Raw genomic sequence first — 9,593 nt, 5'->3', positions numbered from 1 at the left:
CTTAAGAAACACAGACTCAAAATTAGTGAGAAATGTCAGCACGGAACCACAGAGGATTAAACCTAAGGGCTAGGCACCCCTCTGCATTTGGGGCCCTCTGCAGCCATGAAGCCAGCCCTGGGCACATGAATCAACTGTGATCTTGTTAAAATGCACTTCCCAATCAGTAGGTCTGAGACAGCGCATTTCTGCCCAGAACCTGGAGGAAAACTGAACTGCTGGTCCTCAGGCTATACCTGAGTAACAGAGACCTTGATGACAGAATTCCCCTTTTAACCTGTTTTGATGTTTAAGCAATTATAAACTTTCCATTTCTTTCATTATTCAAAAAAAGGCAGGGGCTGGGGATTTAGCTCAGTGGTGCTGCGCCCGCCTCACAAGTGCAAGGTCCTGAGTTCGATCTCCCATACCAAAAAAAAAGAAAAAGAAAAGAAAAAAAGGAAGCCTTGAAAATAGGAATTAAATACGAGCGACCATCCATTGTGTCTTTAAAATGTGATGAGTCAGAAGTAACAAAACCAATTCACATTCATGATATCCACCTTTGGTGATTTTATATAGACAGAAGAATGACAATGTACTGGTGTGTTCACTGTTGTCACCCCAGTGGTCACAACAAAGAGTCTGCCTAGCTCCTCCCCAGGCAGGCACTTTCCATGCTCAGAAAGGTCACTCACTGGAAGTGGTCAAGTAACACCATCTAAAAGTAGCAGCAAGGGCCCATTCTTCAGCTCATGGATGGGAATGAAGATGAGTGTTTTGAGTTGCTTGGGTTGAATGCTAAAGGCATCCTCTTTCAGGAATGGCAGCAACCCTATATCTAGTGGAGAAAGGAAACAAGTTTTCCCAAGACTCCTGTGGTATGAGATCTCAGATTGTGAATCACCTTCAGGGGAAACCCATACAGCACATAAGAATGAGGTGGCCAGAAAACTGAGCCTCAACCTCCATCCCACAAATGCAGCCAATTAACACCTTCCTTGCCTAGCAGAACAGTGCTTTCAATCAAAACACACAAGGAAATCAATATGAAAGTTTGTGAACTCTGTTCCTACTTAACAGCCTTTAGAAATGTTCTAAGTGACTAATGGATGTTACATTTCAATTTCATGTCCTATAGCATTTGGGGGCTGGAGGGGGTTGTTAATGGAATATACTGTATTCTTTTAAAGGCTTTTAAAGGTGGAATGCTACCAGGCTGATGAACCACTTTCATAACTGGAACAAACCGTACCTGACATTCAGCAATACTTGGAAATCCATCATCAATTTGATTTACACCCAACATCAATAAATCACACAAAGCAGACCCTGTATAGCACAGGGAGTAAACAAAAGTAAACACTGTATTTCACCTGCCTTGTTGGCTAGACAAAACGAAAACTCTGGCCTCCTCAACTGGAATAATACCTTTGGTCTCTAGCTGGTTTGGTTATTTTTTGGAAAGCTTTATGGAATGTTAACTTTATTTGCTCTAATTCTGCAGGAAGCCACATTGGAAGTGCAAGGAAATATAAATGATTGAAAAGCAGAAATGAAAAAAATAGCCCAGTATTTTGCCCCAACTTTCTTTAGCTAACATATTAACTGTATCTCTTCCAAAATAAGAGGCAGTTGTTACTCTACCTCTGGTTCTAACATGGCTACAATGGACTCAGCCTGTTGTTTTTCCAGCGATAAACGTAAGTAAAAAAATGATACAGGAAATTGGCGGCAGTATTTTAAAATTTATTTTTTTAAATCAGCGGCAGTATTTTAAAATTTATGATGCAGCAGAGGGAGAAAAACATGAAGCTAGCAGACCCAGTAAGGCATCAAACACTAACCTAAACTCCAGATTACAACCAACTGAATTAGCCAACCACAGACAGTAAAAAATAAAAATAAAACTTGATGTATTACTTCAAGTACATTAATTTGTAGACCTCCCAGGTTCACACTTTATCTTCCTTAAACCAGGTCTTTACAAGACACACCAGCCTCAAATGGCACAAAAGTGATTTTTAATCCCAATTAGTTCTGTGCCCTTGGTTGATATTATTCTGGGTTTTTTTTCTGACCAACAATAATGAATAACCCACAAACGCGCTAATGAATAACTAACTCCCTTTGTCTCCAAGGACAGCAGAGCCCAACAAGAAATGTCAGAGGCCCTGAGGTAAAATAAAAACCTTTATAATGAAAATCTTCCCAATTATATAGTCCTCCGAGTACTAGAAATGTAGAATTATGTTAAATATTTAAATAGTGTGTCAAATGTGCTTAAAGTGGGGATCATAAACCTGATTTCTCAGATGCTTTGAAAAATGCATTTCTACCAGTCTAATTACAATGAATAACTGTTGGAACAGGAAGTAGGGGAAATGCTGTTATTGGTACAACAAAACTGGGAGCTTGCGCACAAGTCCTACCAAGGCCAGTCGGTTGGTTGCCAACTGTAGAATGTCTCCCATGCTCACTCAGTGGCTCAGATAAATAGGAACACTCTTATCTCTGCACATTAAAAATTTATATGAAGTAAGCATTTAATTTTAAAACTAGTATCTATAATCTTGGAAACGTTACGCTATAAAGCAGTTCTTTCCTCTATTGCAGGACAAAATAAAAACATACTGATGTTGCTGACACTATGCAAGGAGGAACACAAAAAAAATTCAGTAATATATTTTAACTGGAGTTCATTATCTTTGTCTAATACACTTCTTAGCCCTGTAGGAAGGGCTTAGAATCAATGACATCTCAGTCAATAAAGACATTTTCACAGTTTTCCAAATACCATACTCCATCCCATGTTACCCACTCCCCACCTCCCCAACTAAAAGAGACTTGAAATTTTGGGGAAAATGGATGATTCCAAGTCTGGGCCTGGGAAAAATAAGTGAGCCTAGAACATCTTGTTATGCCTGAAAGCAAGGAAGTGCTAGATGGGAACAAGTTAAAAGGACAAAGAAACTGACTTCAAGAGGTGCTCTCTAGCCAAATTTGGATAGTTTAAGCATTAGAAAAAATGAAAATGAATGATATCACCATAAATTTTTAATGAAAGAATCCATGAGTCTACAGTGATTCTCAAAAAGAGGAAGAAGAAAAGCTCTCCTCTCTAGTCGAATACCAAGTAATAAACATAGAAGAATAATCATTATCAGGAAATCACTATTATGCAATCAACAAGGTAAAAACTGATACAAAGATCATCAATGGAAGCTATGAAAAGTTGTGGAGAACAGAACATTCCCGAATGATTAATTCTGAAAGAGAAAATGTCCTTCACATTGCAGTGATCTGCTGGCACCACCTTAGCCAGGTAATTAAATACGGAAGCCCAGATTCTCAGAGGAGCTCTCAGTGCTTCCTGGTGTAATGGGTAGTATACAAATCACCTACACAATCCTCTCAACCAAAAATCTAACCTGAATCCAGTCATGAAGAAATGACCAGACAATGTGACTGTGGAACAAGACAAGTGACATGAAGTCTTCAAAAATATCAACATATTTTGTCATGAAACACAAAATTAAAAGGCAGGCAGAAAGGGCTGTTCTAGATTCAAGGAGGCTGAAGAGACCTGACAACCAAATTATCTCTGATTAGATTCTGATCAAAAAGAAAAAACAAACAGCTAAAAAGGGTAGTTGGATTATAAGTAAAGAAAAAAATTTCTAAATAATAAGTAGAATAAAATATAAAATACTACATAATTTCAATGTGGCCCATATTTTAACATATAGCCACATGCAAGGAATATTTTTGCATAAAAATTAACTTCCTCAGTTATAATGAATACATGGAGAGTGCCTGGTTAGGGGGTGGGCAGTGAAATGTCACAATGTCTGAGACTTCTGAGATATCTTCAGAGAGATACAGGTGGCAAAATGCTGAAAAGTGCAGTAAAATAGAATTTCTATTTTACATAGTACAAAAGAATGTAAGACACGATTAAACTTTTGTTTAAAATAACCTCAGGTCCAATGTATGAATTTAACTTCAGAAATTGTGTATGTAACCGTTGGCTAGAATAAGTGGGGCTGGCTGGACAGGGCTCCTGGGAAAGCTGTTTTAAGAGGACAGACTGGGGAGAACTGTCCTTCTACCTTTTTCCCTTTTGTCCTTCCTTCCTCCTGCATGCTTCTCAGAAGGCAAGCTCATCTAGCCAGAGCTGGAATCACTGTGCAGCCGAAAAGAGAAGACTGAGCAAAGTACCGTGATCTTGGCCTATACACAGCAGAGCCGCCAGTGGTTAGCTGTAAACCCCTGCCCCAAGCTTCTCTGTGTGAATAAAATAGCCTATGACAGAAGCTCCCAAATGCTCTCAGTTCATACCATGCTTAGCCTCTCAAATAATTTTGTTCATCGTGCCCCTAAGCCAAAAGAAACACCTAACAGTTATGTTTATTAACTAGATAGGTGTCAACATGTAATAGCATTTATGTACTGCCAACTTATTAACTACTTTAAAAAGTAACACACATATAGGGTTGGGGGTTTAGCTCAGTGGTTTCGCCACCTGCCTTGCAAGTCCAAGGTCCTGAGTTTGATCCCTGGTACCAAAAAAAAAAAAAGAGCAGGAAAAGTAATACACATAAACTGAAAGAAAAACAGTATTGCTATTTAATTTTAAATAACTACAATTATGAATGAAATGGGTCTTCCAATTGTCCACCACTTTTTTTCAAACCTTGAAATAAGACTGGACACCACCACCCTCACTTCCTGTTCACACTGATTTTCACTTAGTACTTGGCTTTCTTCAATTGTGATAAAATATATGTAACAAAATTTACAGTCCAGGGACACTAAGTACATTCACATCGTTGTACAGCTGTCACATTAACCATCTGCAGAACTTTCTCATCTTCTCCAACTGAAAACCTGTACCCATTAAACACTAACTCCTCCTTTCCTCTTCCCCAAACCCTATCCCGACCATTCTTTCTGTCTCTATGAATTGGACTATTCCGAGAACTTCATATAAGAGCAATAATACAATACTTGTCCTTTTAGGACTAGTATATGTCATTTAGTGTAATTTATTCAAAGTTCATCTGTGTTGTGGCATGTGAAGTTTCCTTTGTAAGGCTAAACAATACTCCATTATATATAGATATATAAATAGAGATATATGCCATTTTTTAACTACTCATCCAAATGAAGGACATTTATTTCTACCTTTTGGCTATTGTGGATAATGCTGCCATGAACACAGGTATAGAAAATATTTGTTTTTATAAAATCACAACTACTGAAAATGTAGCTTTGCAAAGATAAAGGAAGATTATGCAATTTACTATTGAAACTGTCAACCTCCTCAAGCTAGTAGTTTGTCTGGTGTTTAAAGGATTTCACATGTCACTGTGGTTAAAATTTTAAATGTCCTAAGACTCTCTGAGTTTGCTGTGACACCCTAGTGATGTTGATGCACCATCTGGGAAGCACATCATATGATCTGAAAGCCACTGTCACTCGAATTTCCAATTGAGCAGAACTCAATCCTTAAGTAACGCAAACCTTACCATCAAATGTATACTTTCCACAAGGCTTTCACTAGAGATGCTTGCCAATCTGACAATCTTTAATTTAAATTCTTTGTTCACAGCACCCCTATGTTCTTCAGAGTTACTATCATCACTTTCAAGGCTCAGAAAATCCACTTTCCTATCCATCATGTAAATTGTACATTTTCCTTAAACAATTATACATCACTATAATAGTTAATTTTACACTTGAACTTCATTGGACTACAGGTTGCTCAACTATTTGGTCAAAAATTATTCTGGGTGTTTCCACTGTGGTGGTTTTGAATGAGGTTAACGTTTAAATTGGCAGACTAAGTAAAGCAGATTGCTCTACCTAATGTGGATGGTCCTCGTCCAATCAGTTGAAGGCCTGAATAGCATAAAAGGCTCACTCTTTCCCTGAGTAGGGCAGAATTTTTTCCTGCCTGATTGCCTTTGAACTGGGACATCAGCTTTTTCCTTGCCTTTGGAGTCAGACTGAAACACTGGCTCTTCCTGAATCTTGAGCTTGCCTGCCTTCAAAAGAGAGACCACACCATCAGCTCTCCTGGTTCTCAAGCCCTTCAGACTCAATTAACCATCCACTCTCTTGAGGTTCCAGCTTACCCACTCACCCCGCAGATGTGGGGATTTAACAGCCTCCATAATCTCATGAGCCAATTCATACATACATACATACACACAGATACATACAAACACAAATACATATCCTGTTAGTTCTATTTTTCTGCAGATCCCTAAATAATATTCCCAGAGTCACATGTTCTGCCAACATTCTCAAGACAGATTCAAACTTCTTGGTGTATCATTCATGACTCTTCACCTACTCTCTGCTTATTCCTTTCCAGCTTCATCTCTTAAGCAGTCACTGCATCCTCAACCTATGTAAATCACATAGAAATTAATAACATGCCCCATGATCCATCCCCATGAAGTTTTGAATGTGCTTTTCTCTCGACCCAGAATATGTTCTAAACAACCCCTTCATGCACACATGTTCTATGCACAAGCACACACAAACATACACACACAGGCAGGAGATTTAGCTCAGTGGTTCCTCCGCCCGCCTCGCAAGCGACAGGACCCAAGTTCCATCCCCAGTACCAAAAAAAAAATACACACGGGACATACACTGTACAACTGCAAGGCTAACTCCTCACTATTCAAGTTTCTGCCTTGATATCTCAACTGTCCTCCCAGATCCACCTACCAAGCACAGGCAGAAAATTCCTTTCTAAGGTTGCGATAGTACTCAAGAGTGCATCCTATCAGAGCCTTTATACTTAAACTGCCCACATATTTGTCTGAATTTTCCAACACCTTGAAAGCTAGAACTATTTTTATTGGCTACTGAGTTCCCAGAATAATGGCTCACTCATCATATATCCTCAGTAACTTTTTGTTGAATAAATGATCAAATGAAGTTCACACAGTTCTAAACCATCAATTATTGGCTTAATTTAGGAATTGTCAACCAAAATCTGAAAGGGACACGTTCAACCATTTCTGACATCATCTGGACCACTGACTGTATCCAAGCTGTAGGGCTAGGAGGAATAATAACAGTGTCTTTAACTCCTTATCTGTCTCCATGAATGCCCCAACCATACTGATGCAGAACCCACACTATAAACTAACAAGCTGAACCAGAAGGCCACAGAAAATACAGTCAGGAAGCAGCACTATTTTTACATGCATTCCAAAGTGTACTGACCCTGAGAGTTAACTATCCCTTAAGTACCTGAAGCATTTTTTTAACCATGATCGTAATTATAGTCACTTCTGGTCACCATCAAAGTAACTCCTTACTGGCTGGTGTTTCTGAAGTTACTTATTCTTTCTAGATTTTAGTTCCCTTATCAGTTCAATCAACCATAGCATACAACTTGACGCTATTGTGAGGAATAACTGAAGACTATGCATTGGAAAGGACTCAACATGTTACCTGACATATACTAAGTTATGATATAATAAATGCAAGTTATTAATATTATTACCACTATTACTGTCATCAGACTTGCAAACACAAATAACTATAAAAGCAAGCAACAGTTCACTGGTCAAGCATGAACTGAAAGATTTTAATGGGCCCCTGCCCCTGAAAAACTAAACGCTGGGGTTTGATATTAAGGAACTTACCTTGACATGCCATGAGCAGAGCAACCTCACAATGACAGAGCTATTGTAGAGATAGCCCCCAGGGAAACTTTTTCCTAAACTAACCATCAGTACCTCTAGGAAGTAAAACAACTCAAAACAAAACCTAGACCAAATACAAATAAACAAAAAAGAAAAGAAAAATTTAAAAGCTACATCAATGTGTAGTGTTTCATTGTTTTTTTTTAATATCCCCATTTGTACCAACTCCTCCATACCCAAAAATACATAGACACTATGACAAACAACTCTTAGTGTACATGTCTGGTATAAATCATTATTCACCTCAATTAACCAAATGAGTAGTTATTCAGAAGGCTGCTAGCTCATATTATTTGATGGTATAAGCACTTTTAATGTAAACATTAAAGACTAAATCTAAAATATCTTAAGGAGTATATAATTGTGCTATTTTGCATAACAAAGCTATATTTTATATGATATACATGCTCTTTCTACTTCTAGCCTAAATACACATGCCATCTACAATATAACTTCATTAAGTCAACATCAGTTTCTAGAGAGTGGGCCGGGGATTTAGCTCAGTGGTTCTGCCACCCATCTTGCATGCACAAGGTCCAGAGTTCAATCCCCGGTACCAAAAAAAACCCACAAGAGTTTCTAGAGAGTTATCAAATAATTTGCTCTTCCCCAACAATTATGCTTCAATTTAAAATACATGATCATGCAAAAATATTTCAAGTTAACTAAGTTTTCTAGTTCTTCACAAGTACAAAACACTCTTCATTATTCTCTTTCAGCTTTCTTCTCTTGTTACTAGCTATACTGTAAAAATTATAGTTTGCTCATAATTTTTATCATTTATATGTACCAATTCTTCATGTTATTGCTTATTAAAATTCCTCACTTTATCCTTTTCCTTCCATTCATCACCTTTCTTCTAGCATTTCTACCACGAGCATAAATGGCCATCCCAGTCAACCCTCTCATCCATGACCCATAGGCAGAGATCAATGTACTCAGGATCCTTTTATGGCAGGATCACCACCTGCTCCACTTCCCTACCTCTGTTCTTTTTTTACCTTCAATCTGCTTCACAGTCCAATGAGGTGTCCCACGCTTGTGCCCAGCATTCACACACCCACATAGACACACACACACACACACACACACACACACACACAAAACCTTACTGAGCAAGCTACATATCATTATGAGACCATGAAGTTTGACCCTGAAATTAAATTACATGTTTTTCTGTAGAATTTACTGGCAGGGAAGGGACTAGGGGGAGGAAAAAATAGTTTCCACTTTTAAAAGATCCCAAAAAGGCAATCCTACCTTTCCCAGGATTTGAAGGAAAAGGGCTTCCAAACTCTTGATGCTTTGGCTTTAAAGTGTGTGTCCCTGACATGCCTCCAGGCTGGGTGACCTGGAATGTCGGCTTCTCATTGGTGAGCACTTGTCTCCTGGGGCTCAGAGCGGGCAGATGGATGGGGCTCTCAGCCATATTGTGCTGAAGAGCCATCCCTCCTCCCAAGGGCATCTTGCGATGCAGGCTGTTAGAAGGGCTTCCAAAAGCAGGGCTTGGTGTGCTGCCACAAGACGAGGGGCCAGGAGTCCCTGAGTGGGTTCGGATGGGAGGAATGTGTTGGCCACTGACCATCCTAGGCCCCTGTGGTGTTCCCGACGTATGGTGAAGACTCATTCTGCGTGACCTTCCATTCATCCTGAAAAACCTGTGGCCAAGATGGTCAAATATCCAATGGTACTAATGACTCCTTTCAGGCAAAGTCCAGTAAGTTATCCATGGTGTGGGTTATAAGCCTGTTTAAAAAAATAAATACAGGCATTTTTTAAAGTAAAAATGAAAATAAAGTACAGAGTTTTCAACTTTGTAGCACGCATATCAGGAAGAACAGAAGCACCCTTAGCAAAATGGCCTTTTATATGAACAAGGTC

The 9,593-nt window shown here is 38.9% G+C and overlaps 1 protein-coding gene and 1 pseudogene across 3 annotated transcripts in view; both read right to left on the bottom strand.

Annotated features, from left to right (window-relative positions):
- The window catches only part of LOC147825936 (melanoma-associated antigen 10-like), a 136,153-nt pseudogene extending 127,042 nt beyond the window's left edge, over positions 1 to 9,111 (bottom strand). The window contains exon 1 of the transcript XR_015440094.1: positions 8,973 to 9,111. The product of XR_015440094.1 is annotated as a melanoma-associated antigen 10-like (transcript). The remainder of the gene's footprint in view (positions 1 to 8,972) is intronic.
- The window catches only part of Glis3 (GLIS family zinc finger 3), a 466,502-nt gene that overhangs the window by 443,483 nt on the left and 13,426 nt on the right, over positions 1 to 9,593 (bottom strand). The gene's annotated exons all lie outside the window — the stretch shown is intronic.

The sequence above is a fragment of the Heterocephalus glaber genome, unplaced genomic scaffold, assembly GCF_053883595.1.
Source record: "Heterocephalus glaber isolate CG9 unplaced genomic scaffold, H.glaber_assembly_v1.0 deba00001481, whole genome shotgun sequence".
NCBI classification, from domain to species: domain Eukaryota; kingdom Metazoa; phylum Chordata; class Mammalia; order Rodentia; family Bathyergidae; genus Heterocephalus; species Heterocephalus glaber.
The sequence above is the reverse complement of the archived record's forward strand: the minus strand, read 5'-3'. Positions and strand labels throughout refer to the sequence as shown.